Source organism: Ascaphus truei, unplaced genomic scaffold (assembly GCF_040206685.1).
Source record: "Ascaphus truei isolate aAscTru1 unplaced genomic scaffold, aAscTru1.hap1 HAP1_SCAFFOLD_802, whole genome shotgun sequence".
Taxonomy (NCBI): domain Eukaryota; kingdom Metazoa; phylum Chordata; class Amphibia; order Anura; family Ascaphidae; genus Ascaphus; species Ascaphus truei.
The window spans coordinates 32,812-54,211 of NW_027457137.1; the positions used below are offsets into that span (position 1 = coordinate 32,812).

Here is a 21,400-nt window from a genome sequence, read left to right on the forward strand (position 1 = left end):
GTCATTCGTGGGCGGGGTAGTGGGTTGTATAGGTGGGGGTGCTGTTGGAGCTGGGAGCGAAGGTAACAAAGGAGTGAGTACAGGTGAATCAGTCACACCGGGGCACTGCTCACCACAATTATAACAATCTTCCCTGCATTGGGGGTTTCGGGTGCCACACCTTAAACATGTCCAGGGGGGTGGGTCAGCACCAGCATCAACCACCCCGACTCTTGCGTTCTTCTCAAGGATGTCTTCTTTCTACCCCCTTTGTATCTAAAGCCCTCTCCCGCCTTAAACCTTTCTCACTGACTGCCACGCACCTCTGGAATGCCCTTCCCCTCAATACCCGACTAGCACCCTCTCTATCCACCTTTAAGACTCACCTTAAGACACATTTGCTTAAAGAAGCATATGAATAGCACTGGATAATCCTGGACACATGATACATAAAGCGTGGCCCCCTGCAGACGCACTTACTAGAATTCCCTCCTACTGTCTCTATATGTTCCCCTACCTACCAATTAGATTGTAAGCTCCTCGGAACAGGGACTCCTCTTCCTTAATGTTACTTTTATGTCTGAAGCACTTATTCCCATGACCTGTTATTTATATTATTTGTTATTTATATGATTACAACATGTATTACTACTGTGAAGCGCTATGTACATTTATGGCGCTATATAAATAAAGACATACAATACAATAAACATTTGAACTCTGATGTTTTTTCATGCAGTCTCATGTACGACAAAAACACTTTCTAAGTATGTCAGGATGGCCGAGCGGTCTAAGGCGCTGCGTTCAGGTCGCAGTCTCCTCTGGAGGCGTGGGTTCGAATCCCACTTCTGACAACTGTTTTTGTTCTTTGCACAATGTTATTTTCAAATTGCATTTCCATTTCAGAACTGATATATGTAGCTGCCATTAAATAATAAAAACTTTTACATAGCGCTGGCTGTGTATTCAGCGCTATACATATAATTTTCCAGGCATGGTCTATGAGTTTACTATCTATTTTTTGGTGTCTGAAGTACAGGGGAGATAAAGTGAAGTCTTATAATTTTATATGTCGGTCTAAAACTTTTCATTATTTATCTCACATTGTGAAAAGCTTTAATAGCAATGAAGTATCTATCTATCTATCTATCTATCTATCTATCTATCTATCTATCTATCTATCTATCTATCTATCTATCTATCTATCTATCTTTCTATCTATCTATCTATCTATCTATCTATCTATCTATCTATCTATCTAATCTAATCTAATCTAATACTGCTCCTGTTGTCACCCATGCAAGTACAGGATACAAGCACTACAAGGAGGCCTTTTTAAGTGCCGATTGAATTCTAGCCCAAGAGTCCTGTAGGAGGGAGATGTGTTCATCCATAGCTGGAACTCCAGAGGAGATATTGGAAATAGCGAGCCGGGTGAAATCCGTAATTAATAAAGAAAGGTGTCTCACGAGTGGATTAATTCCTGGAGGAATTAAAGGCATACTCAGCCCAGGGAAGTAATTCTGCCCAGTCATACTGGGAGTCAGAGACAAAGCACCTTAAATACTTCTCGAGAGATTGATTAACCCTCCTCCTTGATTAACCATCCTCCTTCAAGCATGCAACCGTTATACAATTACTCAAAAACAGCAAGCTTGACCCTACCTGTCTTAACTATCGACCTGTCTCCCTCCTGCCTTTTGCCTCCAAACTCCTTGAACGTCATGTATTCTCTCGTTTGCTCCACTTTCTCAACACCTATTTTCTTCTAGACCCTCTAAATTTGGCTTCCGCACTGCTCACTCTACTGAAACAGCCCTCACTAAAATAACCGACGACCTCCATGCTGCCAAAGACAGAGGTCATTACACTCTGCTCCTATTACTCGACCTCTCTGCCACATTTGACACCGTGGACCACCCTCTTCTCCACATTCTCCATACTCTTGGTATTCAGAACAAAGCTCTATCCTGGATCTCCTCTTACCTCTCCCATTGTAATTTCAGTGTCTCTTTTGCCAACACCTCCTCCACCTCTATCGATCTCTCTGTGGGGGTACCCCATGGCTCTGTCCTGGGACCCCTTCTCTTTTCTTTTTACACACTCTCCAGGTAACCTAATCACATCTTTTGGGTTTAAATATCACCTCTATGCTGACGACACACAAATTTACCTTTCAACCCCTGACCTTACACCTGCTATACAGACCAAAATTTCTGAATGTCTCTCTGGAATATCATCCTGGATGGCTATCCGCCGACTGAAACTTAACATGGCAAAAACAGAGCTCCTTATACTTCCTCCCAAACCTGGCCCTACTACCTCCTTCCACAATACTGTTGGAAATACGATCATTCACCCAGTAGCCCAAGCACGCTGCCTATGGGTCACACTCGATTCCTCTCTCACATACTCCTCTCACATTCAAAACGTTTCTAAAACTTGTCGCTTTTTCCTCTGCAATATCACAAAGATACGCCCTTTCCTCTGTTACTCGACTGCTAAAACTCTGACTCAGGCCCTCATTCTCTCCCGTCTCGATTACTGCAACCTCCTGCTGTCCGGCCTTCCTGCCTCTCACCTGTCTCGCCTACAATCTATCCTAAACGCTGCTGCCAGAATCACTCTACTCTTTCCTAAATCTGTCTCCGCGTCCCCCTTCTGAAATCCCTCTCCTGGCTTCCGATCAAATCCCGCATCTCACACTCAATTCTCCTCCTCACTTTTAAAGCTTTACACTCTTCTGCCCCTCCTTACATCTCAGCCCTAATTTCTCGCTATCAACCATCCCGACTCTTGCGTTCTTCTCAAGGATGTCTTCTTTCTACCCCCTTTGTATCTAAAGCCCTCTCCCGCCTTAAACCTTTCTCACTGACTGCCCCGCACCTCTGGAATGCCCTTCCCCTCAATACCCGACTAGCACCCTCTCTATCCACCTTTGAACGGAAACTTTTTGGAAACGTTTGAGAAGCCCAGGTGTGTGAATGTCTTTAAGAGATACCCATGATCTCTCTTCGGGTCCAAAGCCCTTCCAATGGACCAAGAATTGAACCTTACCTCTCGAGAGGCGGGAATCCAGTATGGCTTGGACTGGGTCTGGTCTCAGAGTGTGGTCCGGAAAGAGAGGACTGTAAATGAATGGTTTGAGAAGACCCCTTCTCTTTTCTTTTTACACACTCTCCAGGTAACCTAATCACATCTTTTGGGTTTAAATATCACCTCTATGCTGACGACACACAAATTTACCTTTCAACCCCTGACCTTACACCTGCTATACAGACCAAAATTTCTGAATGTCTCTCTGGAATATCATCCTGGATGGCTATCCGCCGACTGAAACTTAACATGGCAAAAACAGAGCTCCTTATACTTCCTCCCAAACCTGGCCCTACTACCTCCTTCCACAATACTGTTGGAAATACGATCATTCACCCAGTAGCCCAAGCACGCTGCCTATGGGTCACACTCGATTCCTCTCTCACATACTCCTCTCACATTCAAAACGTTTCTAAAACTTGTCGCTTTTTCCTCTGCAATATCACAAAGATACGCCCTTTCCTCTGTTACTCGACTGCTAAAACTCTGACTCAGGCCCTCATTCTCTCCCGTCTCGATTACTGCAACCTCCTGCTGTCCGGCCTTCCTGCCTCTCACCTGTCTCGCCTACAATCTATCCTAAACGCTGCTGCCAGAATCACTCTACTCTTTCCTAAATCTGTCTCCGCGTCCCCCTTCTGAAATCCCTCTCCTGGCTTCCGATCAAATCCCGCATCTCACACTCAATTCTCCTCCTCACTTTTAAAGCTTTACACTCTTCTGCCCCTCCTTACATCTCAGCCCTAATTTCTCGCTATCAACCATCCCGACTCTTGCGTTCTTCTCAAGGATGTCTTCTTTCTACCCCCTTTGTATCTAAAGCCCTCTCCCGCCTTAAACCTTTCTCACTGACTGCCCCGCACCTCTGGAATGCCCTTCCCCTCAATACCCGACTAGCACCCTCTCTATCCACCTTTAAGACCCACCTTAAGACACATTTGCTTAAAGAAGCATATGAATAGCACTGGATAATCCTGGATACATGATACATAAAGCTTGGCCCCTTGCAGACGCACTTACTAGAATTCCCTCCTACTGTCTCTATATGTTCCCCTACCTACCAATTTTATTGTAAGCTCCTCGGAACAGGGACTCCTCTTCCTTAATGTTACTTTTATGTCTGAAGCATTTATTCCCATGACCTGTTATTTATATTATTTGTTATTTATATGATTACAACATGTATTACTACTGTGAAGCGCTATGTACATTTATGGCGCTATATAAATAAAGACATACAATACAATAAACATTTGAACTCTGATGTTTTTTCATGCAGTCTCATGTACGACAAAAACACTTTCTAAGTATGTCAGGATGGCCGAGCGGTCTAAGGCGCTGTGTTCAGGTCGCAGTCTCCTCTGGAGGCGTGGGTTCGAATCCCACTTCTGACAACTGTTTTTGTTCTTTGCACAATGTTATTTTCAAATTGCATTTCCATTTCAGAACTGATATATGTAGCTGCCATTAAATAATAAAAACTTTTACATGGCTTTGTATTCAGCGCTATACATATAATTTTCCAGGCATGGTCTATGAGTTTACTATCTATTTTTTGGTGTCTGAAGTACAGGGGAGATAAAGTGAAGTCTTATAATTTTATATGTCGGTCTAAAACTTTTCATTATTTATCTCACATTGTGAAAAGCTTTAATAGCAATGAAGTATCTATTTATCTATCTATCTATCTATCTATCTATCTATCTATCTATCTATCTATCTATCTATCTATCTAATCTAATCTAATACTGCTCCTGTTGTCACCCATGCAAGTACAACCCGATGTTGCCTAACTTCAGTGATCAGAAACCTTGGTTTGCAGAATATAATCCTTGGATTCAGAAATCCGTTGGCGGATTGCTGAATTCGTGGATTGTATTCTACAAATCCATCGGTGGATTGTATCCAATGGCGGTTTTTGATGAATCCACGTGGATTAAAACCGCCCAAATCCGTTTGCGGATAGCAGATTGATCTTCCACAGATCCCTTTTACCACTGCACACGCAGGCTAATACAACAGATAACAAGGATGTAGTGCTTCTTGGTATAATAAAGAATGGACTGTGGGGAAGACCCTGGTAATTGCACCCAGTGCTAGGATAGATCAATTGATCTAAGGCAGTGAATAAATTATCCTTGCCCGGCACGCGTTCTGTAAAGTCGGAGAGCGCGCGCCCAGGACCAGAGAGAAGCGCCAGAAAACCTGAGAGACCGCGGGGCAGTGCTGGTCTGTCGGGAACGAGGGGGGCGCCCCCGCACAGCGGGAGCAGGTTGAGAGAGGTGAGGAAGCCGTCTCACGACAGCGGGGGCATTTGGAGGTAAGGAGGGGCCGCGCTGTGAGCGCCGCGATCCACGCATCCTTACAGTACCCCCCCTCCGTCGGCCTCAGGATGATCCTCCCATGGTTTGAACGGAAACTTTTTGGAAACGTTTGAGAAGCCCAGGTGTGTGAATGTCTTTAAGAGATACCCATGATCTCTCTTCGGGTCCAAAGCCCTTCCAATGGACCAAGAATTGAACCTTACCTCTCGAGAGGCGGGAATCCAGTATGGCTTGGACTGGGTCTGGTCTCAGAGTGTGGTCCGGAAAGAGAGGACTGTAAATGAATGGTTTGAGAAGAGATGTGTGAAAAACATTAGGAATTCTCATGCTTTGAGGTAATTGAAGAAGGAAGGCCACCGGGTTTATTTGCTCCATGATAGGAAATGGCCCCAGAAACCTAGGTGCCAATTTAGGGGAAGGGGTTTTGAGGTGGATATTTTTAGTAGACAACCAAACCTTGTCCCCTGGTTTGTAGTTGGTTGCAGGTCGGCGACGGTGGTCAGTCTGGATTTTAGAAGTCAAGGAGGCCTTTTTAAGTGCCGATTGAATTCTAGCCCAAGAGTCCTGTAGGAGGGAGATGTGTTCATCCACAGCTGGAACTCCAGAGGAGATATTGGAAATAGCGAGCCGGGTGAAATCCGTAATTAATAAAGAAAGGTGTCTCACGAGTGGATTAATTCCTGGAGGAATTAAAGGCATACTCAGCCCAGGGAAGTAATTCTGCCCAGTCATACTGGGAGTCAGAGACAAAGCACCTTAAATACTTCTCGAGAGATTGATTAACCCTCCTCCTTGATTAACCATCCTCCTTCAAGCATGCAACCGTTATACAATTACTCAAAAACAGCAAGCTTGACCCTACCTGTCTTAACTATCGACCTGTCTCCCTCCTGCCTTTTGCCTCCAAACTCCTTGAACGTCATGTATTCTCTCGTTTGCTCCACTTTCTCAACACCTATTTTCTTCTAGACCCTCTAAATTTGGCTTCCGCACTGCTCACTCTACTGAAACAGCCCTCACTAAAATAACCGACGACCTCCATGCTGCCAAAGACAGAGGTCATTACACTCTGCTCCTATTACTCGACCTCTCTGCCACATTTGACACCGTGGACCACCCTCTTCTCCACATTCTCCATACTCTTGGTATCCATCGGTGGATTGTATCCAATGGCGGTTTTTGATGAATCCACGTGGATTAAAACCGCCCAAATCCGTTTGCGGATAGCAGATTGATCTTCCACAGATCCCTTTTACCACTGCACACGCAGGCTAATACAACAGATAACAAGGATGTAGTGCTTCTTGGTATAATAAAGAATGGACTGTGGGGAAGACCCTGGTAATTGCACCCAGTGCTAGGATAGATCAATTGATCTAAGGCAGTGAATAAATTATCCTTGCCCGGCACGCGTTCTGTAAAGTCGGAGAGCGCGCGCCCAGGACCAGAGAGAAGCGCCAGAAAACCTGAGAGACCGCGGGGCAGTGCTGGTCTGTCGGGAACGAGGGGGGCGCCCCCGCACAGCGGGAGCAGGTTGAGAGAGGTGAGGAAGCCGTCTCACGACAGCGGGGGCATTTGGAGGTAAGGAGGGGCCGCGCTGTGAGCGCCGCGATCCACGCATCCTTACAGTACCCCCCCTCCGTCGGCCTCAGGATGATCCTCCCATGGTTTGAACGGAAACTTTTTGGAAACGTTTGAGAAGCCCAGGTGTGTGAATGTCTTTAAGAGATACCCATGATCTCTCTTCGGGTCCAAAGCCCTTCCAATGGACCAAGAATTGAACCTTACCTCTCGAGAGGCGGGAATCCAGTATGGCTTGGACTGGGTCTGGTCTCAGAGTGTGGTCCGGAAAGAGAGGACTGTAAATGAATGGTTTGAGAAGAGATGTGTGAAAAACATTAGGAATTCTCATGCTTTGAGGTAATTGAAGAAGGAAGGCCACCGGGTTTATTTGCTCCATGATAGGAAATGGCCCCAGAAACCTAGGTGCCAATTTAGGGGAAGGGGTTTTGAGGTGGATATTTTTAGTAGACAACCAAACCTTGTCCCCTGGTTTGTAGTTGGTTGCAGGTCGGCGACGGTGGTCAGTCTGGATTTTAGAAGTCAAGGAGGCCTTTTTAAGTGCCGATTGAATTCTAGCCCAAGAGTCCTGTAGGAGGGAGATGTGTTCATCCACAGCTGGAACTCCAGAGGAGATATTGGAAATAGCGAGCCGGGTGAAATCCGTAATTAATAAAGAAAGGTGTCTCACGAGTGGATTAATTCCTGGAGGAATTAAAGGCATACTCAGCCCAGGGAAGTAATTCTGCCCAGTCATACTGGGAGTCAGAGACAAAGCACCTTAAATACTTCTCGAGAGATTGATTAACCCTCCTCCTTGATTAACCATCCTCCTTCAAGCATGCAACCGTTATACAATTACTCAAAAACAGCAAGCTTGACCCTACCTGTCTTAACTATCGACCTGTCTCCCTCCTGCCTTTTGCCTCCAAACTCCTTGAACGTCATGTATTCTCTCGTTTGCTCCACTTTCTCAACACCTATTTTCTTCTAGACCCTCTAAATTTGGCTTCCGCACTGCTCACTCTACTGAAACAGCCCTCACTAAAATAACCGACGACCTCCATGCTGCCAAAGACAGAGGTCATTACACTCTGCTCCTATTACTCGACCTCTCTGCCACATTTGACACCGTGGACCACCCTCTTCTCCACATTCTCCATACTCTTGGTATTCAGAACAAAGCTCTATCCTGGATCTCCTCTTACCTCTCCCATTGTAATTTCAGTGTCTCTTTTGCCAACACCTCCTCCACCTCTATCGATCTCTCTGTGGGGGTACCCCATGGCTCTGTCCTGGGACCCCTTCTCTTTTCTTTTTACACACTCTCCAGGTAACCTAATCACATCTTTTGGGTTTAAATATCACCTCTATGCTGACGACACACAAATTTACCTTTCAACCCCTGACCTTACACCTGCTATACAGACCAAAATTTCTGAATGTCTCTCTGGAATATCATCCTGGATGGCTATCCGCCGACTGAAACTTAACATGGCAAAAACAGAGCTCCTTATACTTCCTCCCAAACCTGGCCCTACTACCTCCTTCCACAATACTGTTGGAAATACGATCATTCACCCAGTAGCCCAAGCACGCTGCCTATGGGTCACACTCGATTCCTCTCTCACATACTCCTCTCACATTCAAAACGTTTCTAAAACTTGTCGCTTTTTCCTCTGCAATATCACAAAGATACGCCCTTTCCTCTGTTACTCGACTGCTAAAACTCTGACTCAGGCCCTCATTCTCTCCCGTCTCGATTACTGCAACCTCCTGCTGTCCGGCCTTCCTGCCTCTCACCTGTCTCGCCTACAATCTATCCTAAACGCTGCTGCCAGAATCACTCTACTCTTTCCTAAATCTGTCTCCGCGTCCCCCTTCTGAAATCCCTCTCCTGGCTTCCGATCAAATCCCGCATCTCACACTCAATTCTCCTCCTCACTTTTAAAGCTTTACACTCTTCTGCCCCTCCTTACATCTCAGCCCTAATTTCTCGCTATCAACCATCCCGACTCTTGCGTTCTTCTCAAGGATGTCTTCTTTCTACCCCCTTTGTATCTAAAGCCCTCTCCCGCCTTAAACCTTTCTCACTGACTGCCCCGCACCTCTGGAATGCCCTTCCCCTCAATACCCAACTAGCACCCTCTCTATCCACCTTTAAGACCCACCTTAAGACACATTTGCTTAAAGAAGCATATGAATAGCACTGGATAATCCTGGATACATGATACATAAAGCTTGGCCCCTTGCAGACGCACTTACTAGAATTCCCTCCTACTGTCTCTATATGTTCCCCTACCTACCAATTTTATTGTAAGCTCCTCGGAACAGGGACTCCTCTTCCTTAATGTTACTTTTATGTCTGAAGCATTTATTCCCATGACCTGTTATTTATATTATTTGTTATTTATATGATTACAACATGTATTACTACTGTGAAGCGCTATGTACATTTATGGCGCTATATAAATAAAGACATACAATACAATAAACATTTGAACTCTGATGTTTTTTCATGCAGTCTCATGTACGACAAAAACACTTTCTAAGTATGTCAGGATGGCCGAGCGGTCTAAGGCGCTGCGTTCAGGTCGCAGTCTCCTCTGGAGGCGTGGGTTCGAATCCCACTTCTGACAACTGTTTTTGTTCTTTGCACAATGTTATTTTCAAATTGCATTTCCATTTCAGAACTGATATATGTAGCTGCCATTAAATAATAAAAACTTTTACATGGCTTTGTATTCAGCGCTATACATATAATTTTCCAGGCATGGTCTATGAGTTTACTATCTATTTTTTGGTGTCTGAAGTACAGGGGAGATAAAGTGAAGTCTTATAATTTTATATGTCGGTCTAAAACTTTTCATTATTTATCTCACATTGTGAAAAGCTTTAATAGCAATGAAGTATCTATTTATCTATCTATCTATCTATCTATCTATCTATCTATCTATCTATCTATCTATCTATCTAATCTAATCTAATCTAATACTGCTCCTGTTGTCACCCATGCAAGTACAACCCGATGTTGCCTAACTTCAGTGATCAGAAACCTTGGTTTGCAGAATATAATCCTTGGATTCAGAAATCCGTTGGCGGATTGCTGAATTCGTGGATTGGATTCTACAAATCCATCGGTGGATTGTATCCAATGGCGGTTTTTGATGAATCCACGTGGATTAAAACCGCCCAAATCCGTTTGCAGATTGATCTTCCACAGATCCCTTTTACCACTGCACACGCAGGCTAATACAACAGATAACAAGGATGTAGTGCTTCTTGGTATAATAAAGAATGGACTGTGGGGAAGACCCTGGTAATTGCACCCAGTGCTAGGATAGATCAATTGATCTAAGGCAGTGAATAAATTATCCTTGCCCGGCACGCGTTCTGTAAAGTCGGAGAGCGCGCGCCCAGGACCAGAGAGAAGCGCCAGAAAACCTGAGAGACCGCGGGGCAGTGCTGGTCTGTCGGGAACGAGGGGGGCGCCCCCGCACAGCGGGAGCAGGTTGAGAGAGGTGAGGAAGCCGTCTCACGACAGCGGGGGCATTTGGAGGTAAGGAGGGGCCGCGCTGTGAGCGCCGCGATCCACGCATCCTTACAGTACCCCCCCTCCGTCGGCCTCAGGATGATCCTCCCATGGTTTGAACGGAAACTTTTTGGAAACGTTTGAGAAGCCCAGGTGTGTGAATGTCTTTAAGAGATACCCATGATCTCTCTTCGGGTCCAAAGCCCTTCCAATGGACCAAGAATTGAACCTTACCTCTCGAGAGGCGGGAATCCAGTATGGCTTGGACTGGGTCTGGTCTCAGAGTGTGGTCCGGAAAGAGAGGACTGTAAATGAATGGTTTGAGAAGAGATGTGTGAAAAACATTAGGAATTCTCATGCTTTGAGGTAATTGAAGAAGGAAGGCCACCGGGTTTATTTGCTCCATGATAGGAAATGGCCCCAGAAACCTAGGTGCCAATTTAGGGGAAGGGGTTTTGAGGTGGATATTTTTAGTAGACAACCAAACCTTGTCCCCTGGTTTGTAGTTGGTTGCAGGTCGGCGACGGTGGTCAGTCTGGATTTTAGAAGTCAAGGAGGCCTTTTTAAGTGCCGATTGAATTCTAGCCCAAGAGTCCTGTAGGAGGGAGATGTGTTCATCCACAGCTGGAACTCCAGAGGAGATATTGGAAATAGCGAGCCGGGTGAAATCCGTAATTAATAAAGAAAGGTGTCTCACGAGTGGATTCATTCCTGGAGGAATTAAAGGCATACTCAGCCCAGGGAAGTAATTCTGCCCAGTCATACTGGGAGTCAGAGACAAAGCACCTTAAATACTTCTCGAGAGATTGATTAACCCTCCTCCTTGATTAACCATCCTCCTTCAAGCATGCAACCGTTATACAATTACTCAAAAACAGCAAGCTTGACCCTACCTGTCTTAACTATCGACCTGTCTCCCTTCTGCCTTTTGCCTCCAAACTCCTTGAACGTCATGTATTCTCTCGATTGCTCCACTTTCTCAACACCTATTCTCTTCTAGACCCTCTACAATCTGGCTTCCGCACTGCTCACTCTACTGAAACAGCCCTCACTAAAATAACCGATGACCTCCATGCTGCCAAAGACAGAGATCATTACATTCTGCTCATATTACTCAACCTCTCTGCCACATTTGACACCGTGGACCACCCTCTTCTCCACATTCTCCATACTCTTGGTATTCAGAACAAAGCTCTATCCTGGATCTCCTCTTACCACTCCTATCGTACTTTCAGTGTCTCTTTTGCCAACACCTCCTCCTCCTCTATCGATCTCTCTGTGGGGGTACCCCATGGCTCTGTCCTGGGACCCCTTCTCTTTTCTTTTTACACACTCTTCAGGTAACCTAATCACATCTTTTGGGTTTAAATATCACCTCTATGCTGACGACACACAAATTTACCTTTCAACCCCTGACCTTACACCTGCTATACAGACCAAAGTTTCTGAATGTCTCTCTGGAATATCATCCTGGATGGCTATCCGCCGACTGAAACTTAACATGGCAAAAACAGAGCTCCTTATACTTCCTCCCAAACCTGGCCCTACTACCTCCTTCCACAATACTGTTGGAAATACGATCATTCACCCAGTAGCCCAAGCACGCTGCCTATGGGTCACACTCGATTCCTCTCTCACATACTCCTCTCACATTCAAAACGTTTCTAAAACTTGTCGCTTTTTCCTCCGCAATATCACAAAGATACGCCCTTTCCTCTGTTACTCGACTGCTAAAACTCTGACTCAGGCCCTCATTCTCTCCCGTCTCGATTACTGCAACCTCCTGCTGTCCGGCCTTCCTGCCTCTCACCTGTCTCGCCTACAATCTATCCTAAACGCTGCTGCCAGAATCACTCTACTCTTTCCTAAATCTGTCTCCGCGTCCCCCTTCTGAAATCCCTCTCCTGGCTTCCGATCAAATCCCGCATCTCACACTCAATTCTCCTCCTCACTTTTAAAGCTTTACACTCTTCTGCCCCTCCTTACATCTCAGCCCTAATTTCTCGCTATCAACCACCCCGACTCTTGCGTTCTTCTCAAGGATGTCTTCTTTCTACCCCCTTTGTATCTAAAGCCCTCTCCCACCTTAAACCTTTCTCACTGACTGCCCCGCACCTCTGGAATGCCCTTCCCCTCAATACCCGACTAGCACCCTCTCTATCCACCTTTAAGACCCACCTTAAGACACATTTGCTTAAAGAAGCATATGAATAGCACTGGATAATCCTGGACACATGATACATAAAGCTTGGCCCCCTGCAGACGCACTTACTAGAATTCCCTCCTACTGTCTCTATATGTTCCCCTACCTACCAATTAGATTGTAAGCTCCTCGGAACAGGGACTCCTCTTCCTTAATGTTACTTTTATGTCTGAAGCATTTATTCCCATGACCTGTTATTTATATTATTTGTTATTTATATGATTACAACATGTATTACTACTGTGAAGCGCTATGTACATTTATGGCGCTATATAAATAAAGACATACAATACAATAAACATTTGAACTCTGATGTTTTTTCATGCAGTCTCATGTACGGCAAAAACACTTTCGAAGTATGTCAGGATGGCCGAGCGGTCTAAGGCGCTGCGTTCAGGTCGCAGTCTCCTCTGGAGGCGTGGGTTCGAATCCCACTTCTGACAACTGTTTTTGTTCTTTGCACAATGTTATTTTCAAATTGCATTTCCATTTCAGAACTGATATATGTAGCTGCCATTAAATAATAAAAACTTTTACATAGCGCTGGCTTTGTATTCAGCGCTATACATATAATTTTCCAGGCATGGTCTATGAGTTTACTATCTATTTTTTGGTGTCTGAAGTACAGGGGAGATAAAGTGAAGTCTTATAATTTTATATGTCGGTCTAAAACTTTTCATTATTTATCTCACATTGTGAAAAGCTTTAATAGCAATGAAGTATCTATTTATCTATCTATCTATCTATCTATCTATCTATCTATCTATCTATCTATCTATCTATCTATCTATCTATCTTTCTATCTTTCTATCTATCTATCTATCTATCTATCTATCTAATCTAATCTAATCTAATACTGCTCCTGTTGTCACCCATGCAAGTACAACCCGGTGTTGCCTAACTTCAGTGATCAGAAACCTTGGTTTGCAGAATATAATCCTTGGATTCAGAAATCCGTTGGCGGATTGCTGAATTCGTGGATTGGATTCTACAAATCCATCGGTGGATTGTATCCAATGGCGGTTTTTGATGAATCCACGTGGATTAAAACCGCCCAAATCCGTTTGCGGATTTTACACCGCAAAATGGATTTTGGGGGGGAAATGCGAGAAATTCCAGGAAACGGACTTGGCCGGATTCGCCGATCGCTTGTCACAAAGCCGAACGTTTAAATAAATATGCCTTTACCTACCTAAAAAGGAAGATAGCAGATTGATCTTCCACAGATCCCTTTTACCACTGCACACGCAGGCTAATACAACAGATAACAAGGATGTAGTGCTTCTTGGTATAATAAAGAATGGACTGTGGGGAAGACCCTGGTAATTGCACCCAGTGCTAGGATAGATCAATTGATCTAAGGCAGTGAATAAATTATCCTTGCCCGGCACGCGTTCTGTAAAGTCGGAGAGCGCGCGCCCAGGACCAGAGAGAAGCGCCAGAAAACCTGAGAGACCGCGGGGCAGTGCTGGTCTGTCGGGAACGAGGGGGGCGCCCCCGCACAGCGGGAGCAGGTTGAGAGAGGTGAGGAAGCCGTCTCACGACAGCGGGGGCATTTGGAGGTAAGGAGGGGCCGCGCTGTGAGCGCCGCGATCCACGCATCCTTACAGTACCCCCCCTCCGTCGGCCTCAGGATGATCCTCCCATGGTTTGAACGGAAACTTTTTGGAAACGTTTGAGAAGCCCAGGTGTGTGAATGTCTTTAAGAGATACCCATGATCTCTCTTCGGGTCCAAAGCCCTTCCAATGGACCAAGAATTGAACCTTACCTCTCGAGAGGCGGGAATCCAGTATGGCTTGGACTGGGTCTGGTCTCAGAGTGTGGTCCGGAAAGAGAGGACTGTAAATGAATGGTTTGAGAAGAGATGTGTGAAAAACATTAGGAATTCTCATGCTTTGAGGTAATTGAAGAAGGAAGGCCACCGGGTTTATTTGCTCCATGATAGGAAATGGCCCCAGAAACCTAGGTGCCAATTTAGGGGAAGGGGTTTTGAGGTTGATATTTTTAGTAGACAACCAAACCTTGTCCCCTGGTTTGTAGTTGGTTGCAGGTCGGCGACGGTGGTCAGTCTGGATTTTAGAAGTCAAGGAGGCCTTTTTAAGTGCCGATTGAATTCTAGCCCAAGAGTCCTGTAGGAGGGAGATGTGTTCATCCACAGCTGGAACTCCAGAGGAGATATTGGAAATAGCGAGCCGGGTGAAATCCGTAATTAATAAAGAAAGGTGTCTCACGAGTGGATTCATTCCTGGAGGAATTAAAGGCATACTCAGCCCAGGGAAGTAATTCTGCCCAGTCATACTGGGAGTCAGAGACAAAGCACCTTAAATACTTCTCGAGAGATTGATTAACCCTCCTCCTTGATTAACCATCCTCCTTCAAGCATGCAACCGTTATACAATTACTCAAAAACAGCAAGCTTGACCCTACCTGTCTTAACTATCGACCTGTCTCCCTTCTGCCTTTTGCCTCCAAACTCCTTGAACGTCATGTATTCTCTCGATTGCTCCACTTTCTCAACACCTATTCTCTTCTAGACCCTCTACAATCTGGCTTCCGCACTGCTCACTCTACTGAAACAGCCCTCACTAAAATAACCGATGACCTCCATGCTGCCAAAGACAGAGATCATTACATTCTGCTCATATTACTCAACCTCTCTGCCACATTTGACACCGTGGACCGCCCTCTTCTCCACATTCTCCATACTCTTGGTATTCAGAACAAAGCTCTATCCTGGATCTCCTCTTACCACTCCTATCGTACTTTCAGTGTCTCTTTTGCCAACACCTCCTCCTCCTCTATCGATCTCTCTGTGGGGGTACCCCATGGCTCTGTCCTGGGACCCCTTCTCTTTTCTTTTTACACACTCTTCAGGTAACCTAATCACATCTTTTGGGTTTAAATATCACCTCTATGCTGACGACACACAAATTTACCTTTCAACCCCTGACCTTACACCTGCTATACAGACCAAAGTTTCTGAATGTCTCTCTGGAATATCATCCTGGATGGCTATCCGCCGACTGAAACTTAACATGGCAAAAACAGAGCTCCTTATACTTCCTCCCAAACCTGGCCCTACTACCTCCTTCCACAATACTGTTGGAAATACGATCATTCACCCAGTAGCCCAAGCACGCTGCCTATGGGTCACACTCGATTCCTCTCTCACATACTCCTCTCACATTCAAAACGTTTCTAAAACTTGTCGCTTTTTCCTCCGCAATATCACAAAGATACGCCCTTTCCTCTGTTACTCGACTGCTAAAACTCTGACTCAGGCCCTCATTCTCTCCCGTCTCGATTACTGCAACCTCCTGCTGTCCGGCCTTCCTGCCTCTCACCTGTCTCGCCTACAATCTATCCTAAACGCTGCTGCCAGAATCACTCTACTCTTTCCTAAATCTGTCTCCGCGTCCCCCTTCTGAAATCCCTCTCCTGGCTTCCGATCAAATCCCGCATCTCACACTCAATTCTCCTCCTCACTTTTAAAGCTTTACACTCTTCTGCCCCTCCTTACATCTCAGCCCTAATTTCTCGCTATCAACCACCCCGACTCTTGCGTTCTTCTCAAGGATGTCTTCTTTCTACCCCCTTTGTATCTAAAGCCCTCTCCCGCCTTAAACCTTTCTCACTGACTGCCCCGCACCTCTGGAATGCCCTTCCCCTCAATACCCGACTAGCACCCTCTCTATCCACCTTTAAGACCCACCTTAAGACACATTTGCTTAAAGAAGCATATGAATAGCACTGGATAATCCTGGACACATGATACATAAAGCTTGGCCCCCTGCAGACGCACTTACTAGAATTCCCTCCTACTGTCTCTATATGTTCCCCTACCTACCAATTAGATTGTAAGCTCCTCGGAACAGGGACTCCTCTTCCTTAATGTTACTTTTATGTCTGAAGCATTTATTCCCATGACCTGTTATTTATATTATTTGTTATTTATATGATTACAACATGTATTACTACTGTGAAGCGCTATGTACATTTATGGCGCTATATAAATAAAGACATACAATACAATAAACATTTGAACTCTGATGTTTTTTCATGCAGTCTAATGTACGACAAAAACACTTTTGAAGTATGTCAGGATGGCCGAGCGGTCTAAGGCGCTGCGTTCAGGTCGCAGTCTCCTCTGGAGGCGTGGGTTCGAATCCCACTTCTGACAACTGTTTTTGTTCTTTGCACAATGTTATTTTCAAATTGCATTTCCATTTCAGAACTGATATATGTAGCTGCCATTAAATAATAAAAACTTTTACATAGCGCTGGCTTTGTATTCAGCGCTATACATATAATTTTCCAGGCATGGTCTATGAGTTTACTATCTATTTTTTGGTGTCTGAAGTACAGGGGAGATAAAGTGAAGTCTTATAATTTCATATGTCGGTCTAAAACTTTTCATTATTTATCTCACATTGTGAAAAGCTTTAATAGCAATGAAGTATCTATTTATCTATCTATCTATCTATCTATCTATCTATCTATCTATCTATCTATCTATCTATCTATCTATCTATCTATCTTTCTATCTATCTATCTATCTATCTAATCTAATCTAATCTAATACTGCTCCTGTTGTCACCCATGCAAGTACAACCCGGTGTTGCCTAACTTCAGTGATCAGAAACCTTGGTTTGCAGAATATAATCCTTGGATTCAGAAATCCGTTGGCGGATTGCTGAATTCGTGGATTGGATTCTACAAATCCATCGGTGGATTGTATCCAATGGCGGTTTTTGATGAATCCACGTGGATTAAAACCGCCCAAATCCGTTTGCGGATTTTACACCGCAAAATGGATTTTGGGGGGGAAATGCGAGAAATTCCAGGAAACGGACTTGGCCGGATTCGCCGATCGCTTGTCACAAAGCCGAACGTTTAAATAAATATGCCTTTACCTACTTAAAAAGGAAGATAGCAGATTGATCTTCCACAGATCCCTTTTACCACTGCACACGCAGGCTAATACAACAGATAACAAGGATGTAGTGCTTCTTGGTATAATAAAGAATGGACTGTGGGGAAGACCCTGGTAATTGCACCCAGTGCTAGGATAGATCAATTGATCTAAGGCAGTGAATAAATTATCCTTGCCCGGCACGCGTTCTGTAAAGTCGGAGAGCGCGCGCCCAGGACCAGAGAGAAGCGCCAGAAAACCTGAGAGACCGCGGGGCAGTGCTGGTCTGTCGGGAACGAGGGGGGCGCCCCCGCACAGCGGGAGCAGGTTGAGAGAGGTAAGGAAGCCGTCTCACGACAGCGGGGGCATTTGGAGGTAAGGAGGGGCCGCGCTGTGAGCGCCGCGATCCACGCATCCTTACAGTACCCCCCCTCCGTCGGCCTCAGGATGATCCTCCCATGGTTTGAACGGAAACTTTTTGGAAACGTTTGAGAAGCCCAGGTGTGTGAATGTCTTTAAGAGATACCCATGATCTCTCTTCGGGTCCAAAGCCCTTCCAATGGACCAAGAATTGAACCTTACCTCTCGAGAGGCGGGAATCCAGTATGGCTTGGACTGGGTCTGGTCTCAGAGTGTGGTCCGGAAAGAGAGGACTGTAAATGAATGGTTTGAGAAGAGATGTGTGAAAAACATTAGGAATTCTCATGCTTTGAGGTAATTGAAGAAGGAAGGCCACCGGGTTTATTTGCTCCATGATAGGAAATGGCCCCAGAAACCTAGGTGCCAATTTAGGGGAAGGGGTTTTGAGGTGGATATTTTTAGTAGACAACCAAACCTTGTCCCCTGGTTTGTAGTTGGTTGCAGGTCGGCGACGGTGGTCAGTCTGGATTTTAGAAGTCAAGGAGGCCTTTTTAAGTGCCGATTGAATTCTAGCCCAAGAGTCCTGTAGGAGGGAGATGTGTTCATCCACAGCTGGAACTCCAGAGGAGATATTGGAAATAGCGAGCCGGGTGAAATCCGTAATTAATAAAGAAAGGTGTCTCACGAGTGGATTAATTCCTGGAGGAATTAAAGGCATACTCAGCCCAGGGAAGTAATTCTGCCCAGTCATACTGGGAGTCAGAGACAAAGCACCTTAAATACTTCTCGAGAGATTGATTAACCCTCCTCCTTGATTAACCATCCTCCTTCAAGCATGCAACCGTTATACAATTACTCAAAAACAGCAAGCTTGACCCTACCTGTCTTAACTATCGACCTGTCTCCCTTCTGCCTTTTGCCTCCAAACTCCTTGAACGTCATGTATTCTCTCGATTGCTCCACTTTCTCAACACCTATTCTCTTCTAGACCCTCTACAATCTGGCTTCCGCACTGCTCACTCTACTGAAACAGCCCTCACTAAAATAACCGATGACCTCCATGCTGCCAAAGACAGAGATCATTACATTCTGCTCATATTACTCAACCTCTCTGCCACATTTGACACCGTGGACCACCCTCTTCTCCACATTCTCCATACTCTTGGTATTCAGAACAAAGCTCTATCCTGGATCTCCTCTTACCACTCCTATCGTACTTTCAGTGTCTCTTTTGCCAACACCTCCTCCTCCTCTATCGATCTCTCTGTGGGGGTACCCCATGGCTCTGTCCTGGGACCCCTTCTCTTTTCTTTTTACACACTCTTCAGGTAACCTAATCACATCTTTTGGGTTTAAATATCACCTCTATGCTGACGACACACAAATTTACCTTTCAACCCCTGACCTTACACCTGCTATACAGACCAAAGTTTCTGAATGTCTCTCTGGAATATCATCCTGGATGGCTATCCGCCGACTGAAACTTAACATGGCAAAAACAGAGCTCCTTATACTTCCTCCCAAACCTGGCCCTACTACCTCCTTCCACAATACTGTTGGAAATACGATCATTCACCCAGTAGCCCAAGCACGCTGCCTATGGGTCACACTCGATTCCTCTCTCACATACTCCTCTCACATTCAAAACGTTTCTAAAACTTGTCGCTTTTTCCTCCGCAATATCACAAAGATACGCCCTTTCCTCTGTTACTCGACTGCTAAAACTCTGACTCAGGCCCTCATTCTCTCCCGTCTCGATTACTGCAACCTCCTGCTGTCCGGCCTTCCTGCCTCTCACCTGTCTCGCCTACAATCTATCCTAAACGCTGCTGCCAGAATCACTCTACTCTTTCCTAAATCTGTCTCCGCGTCCCCCTTCTGAAATCCCTCTCCTGGCTTCCGATCAAATCCCGCATCTCACACTCAATTCTCCTCCTCACTTTTAAAGCTTTACACTCTTCTGCCCCTCCTTACATCTCAGCCCTAATTTCTCGCTATCAACCACCCCGACTCTTGCGTTCTTCTCAAGGATGTCTTCTTTCTACCCCCTTTGTATCTAAAGCCCTCTCCCGCCTTAAACCTTTCTCACTGACTGCCCCGCACCTCTGGAATGCCCTTCCCCTCAATACCCGACTAGCACCCTCTCTATCCACCTTTAAGACCCACCTTAAGACACATTTGCTTAAAGAAGCATATGAATAGCACTGGATAATCCTGGACACATGATACATAAAGCTTGGCCCCCTGCAGACGCACTTACTAGAATTCCCTCCTACTGTCTCTATATGTTCCCCTACCTACCAATTAGATTGTAAGCTCCTCGGAACAGGGACTCCTCTTCCTTAATGTTACTTTTATGTCTGAAGCATTTATTCCCATGACCTGTTATTTATATTATTTGTTATTTATATGATTACAACATGTATTACTACTGTGAAGCGCTATGTACATTTATGGCGCTATATAAATAAAGACATACAATACAATAAACATTTGAACTCTGATGTTTTTTCATGCAGTCTAATGTACGACAAAAACACTTTCGAAGTATGTCAGGATGGCCGAGCGGTCTAAGGCGCTGCGTTCAGGTCGCAGTCTCCTCTGGAGGCGTGGGTTCGAATCCCACTTCTGACAACTGTTTTTGTTCTTTGCACAATGTTATTTTCAAATTGCATTTCCATTTCAGAACTGATATATGTAGCTGCCATTAAATAATAAAAACTTTTACATAGCGCTGGCTTTGTATTCAGCGCTATACATATAATTTTCCAGGCATGGTCTATGAGTTTACTATCTATTTTTTGGTGTCTGAAGTACAGGGGAGATAAAGTGAAGTCTTATAATTTTATATGTCGGTCTAAAACTTTTCATTATTTATCTCACATTGTGAAAAGCTTTAATAGCAATGAAGTATCTATTTATCTATCTATCTATCTATCTATCTATCTATCTATCTATCTATCTATCTATCTATCTATCTATCTATCTTTCTATCTATCTATCTATCTATCTAATCTAATCTAATCTAATACTGCTCCTGTTGTCACCCATGCAAGTACAACCCGGTGTTGCCTAACTTCAGTGATCAGAAACCTTGGTTTGCAGAATATAATCCTTGGATTCAGAAATCCGTTGGCGGATTGCTGAATTCGTGGATTGGATTCTACAAATCCATCGGTGGATTGTATCCAATGGCGGTTTTTGATGAATCCACGTGGATTAAAACCGCCCAAATCCGTTTGCGGATTTTACACCGCAAAATGGATTTTGGGGGGGAAATGCGAGAAATTCCAGGAAACGGACTTGGCCGGATTCGCCGATCGCTTGTCACAAAGCCGAACGTTTAAATAAATATGCCTTTACCTACTTAAAAAGGAAGATAGCAGATTGATCTTCCACAGATCCCTTTTACCACTGCACACGCAGGCTAATA

The 21,400-nt window shown here is 44.9% G+C and overlaps 6 non-coding genes across 6 annotated transcripts; all 6 read left to right on the forward strand.

Annotated features, from left to right (window-relative positions):
* Positions 1-750: 750 nt before the first annotated feature.
* Positions 751-833, forward strand: TRNAL-CAG (transfer RNA leucine (anticodon CAG)). Its single transcript has one exon. It is a non-coding gene; the product is annotated as a tRNA-Leu (tRNA).
* Positions 834-4,386: 3,553 nt separating this feature from the next.
* Positions 4,387-4,469, forward strand: TRNAL-CAG (transfer RNA leucine (anticodon CAG)). Its single transcript has one exon. It is a non-coding gene; the product is annotated as a tRNA-Leu (tRNA).
* A 5,046-nt stretch (positions 4,470-9,515) lies between these two features.
* Positions 9,516-9,598, forward strand: TRNAL-CAG (transfer RNA leucine (anticodon CAG)). Its single transcript has one exon. It is a non-coding gene; the product is annotated as a tRNA-Leu (tRNA).
* A 3,456-nt stretch (positions 9,599-13,054) lies between these two features.
* TRNAL-CAG (transfer RNA leucine (anticodon CAG)) lies at positions 13,055-13,137 on the forward strand. Its single transcript has one exon. It is a non-coding gene; the product is annotated as a tRNA-Leu (tRNA).
* Positions 13,138-16,792: 3,655 nt separating this feature from the next.
* Positions 16,793-16,875, forward strand: TRNAL-CAG (transfer RNA leucine (anticodon CAG)). The gene has a single exon. It is a non-coding gene; the product is annotated as a tRNA-Leu (tRNA).
* A 3,643-nt stretch (positions 16,876-20,518) lies between these two features.
* Positions 20,519-20,601, forward strand: TRNAL-CAG (transfer RNA leucine (anticodon CAG)). Its single transcript has one exon. It is a non-coding gene; the product is annotated as a tRNA-Leu (tRNA).
* The last annotated feature ends 799 nt before the right edge of the window (positions 20,602-21,400 follow it).